This window comes from Berghia stephanieae, chromosome 6, assembly GCF_034508935.2.
Source record: "Berghia stephanieae isolate SIO BIC M18660-M18661 chromosome 6, UCSD_Bste_1.3, whole genome shotgun sequence".
Taxonomy (NCBI): Eukaryota; Metazoa; Mollusca; class Gastropoda; order Nudibranchia; family Aeolidiidae; genus Berghia; species Berghia stephanieae.
In genome coordinates, this window is record NC_088365.1 from 41,655,389 (window position 1) to 41,657,099 (window position 1,711).

Below are 1,711 nucleotides of genomic sequence, written 5' to 3' on the forward strand. Positions count from 1 at the left end.
CAAACTGAAGCTTACATTCAATTTCACAGTTATGATTTATTCATTTATTTCAATTCTGAATATTAAAAGGCAAGAACAATTCAAAAAATAATTCTATGTGATGAAACCACGTACAGAAGGCATAGCAACATAAACATTTTCGGCAATTTAAAAACGTATGTTTATAAATATAATTTAAGAAGTGTCACACTTTGTGACACAGCAGTAACGTGTCTAAAACCGGTCGCACATCTATTCGGTACCTTGGGATCAATTATCTTTATCGTTATTTATTTCGGGAATTTTCAATGAAAATATTTTTAAGTAAGTCCTTCTGAGCCACTTGGACTCATTGTAAGACAAATTAACTACTTTAGAGCCTTGTAGCCAATGGTCCAGGAGTTATTCCGGTTTCAAGAGCGTGAAGCGGACAATTAACGTATTTGTTTGAAAACCTTTGAACAGGACGCTAGTCTATCGTAGATTACTATCCCAGCTTGACAGGTACCCTTTTACACCTGAATGGAGTGAGTGATTGGAGTAAATTGTCTTGCTCTAGAAAGTACAAATTGGCTTCGGTCGGAATCGAACACAGAACCTCTGAGTCCAGAGTAAAACGCGCTAACCATGGGCCATTTGCCTCCTAAGCTTATAAATCCGGAACTTATCCATGTTTCTGTAGCGTTGAGCAGACAGATAACAGTTTAAAATTTCAAAAAATAAAATTCCCTTTTTCATCCCATAGGGGAAATTTTTCTCGAGGGTCTATTCCAAGGGAAGACTGGAATAACCCAGGCGTCAGCCGCAATGCAGCGCCGCAAATTGAGCTAGGGCGAGGTATAACCCAGGCGTTAGCCGCAGTGCAGCGCCGCAAATTGAGCTAGGCGAGGTGACTTACTCAAGGCAACACAACGCATCAGCGGGTGATCGAACTGATGCCTTTCGGGTACGAAGCAAAGACCGTACCACCGAGCCATGCTGACTTTCTATTATCCTCTTGAATGATGCTAGTCCGTCAAAGATTACTTTCATCAGCGAACTGGTACTCATTTGCACCTGGGTAAAATGAGGTGATTCCAAGAAAGTCATTTTAAGATAAGATCGGAGATCACCATAGAGTCTACGGAATTGACCCTTGAGCAATCTTTGGGTCATTAAAGGATGCACCCAATATTGTTTTCTCTTTCAGTTTGTCTTTTTTTTTTTCCACGTAGTAAAGCACAGAAATATGCAACCTCTATTTCATCCATTACTAATATTAGTAGTAGTAGTAGTAGTAGTAGTAGTAGTAGTAGTAGTAGTAGTAGTAGTAGTAGTAGTAGTAGTAGTAGTAGTAGTGGTGGTGGTGGTGGTAGTGGTAGTGGTAGTAGTAGTAGTAGTAGTAGTAGTAGTAGTAGTAGTAGTAGTAGTAGTAGTAGTAGTAGTAGTAGTAGTAGTTGTAGTAGTAGTTGCAGCAGCAATAATATTACTCTTGCTATAAGAATATTTCATGATTATATAAATCTTATGTAAACAAATCCCATTGTACAGTGTAAAAAATCATTATCGTCATGTCGTATCTTATGTTGATTCATAAAATGTGAATTATTAGAGTTGTACCAAGGACTTATCTTTTAAATTATTAATTTATAATTCAAACTATTAAAAACTAATCTATTAATTAGAAGATTTTACATTATTATTATCACCATTATAATTATCATTATTATTATTATTATGATTATTATTATTA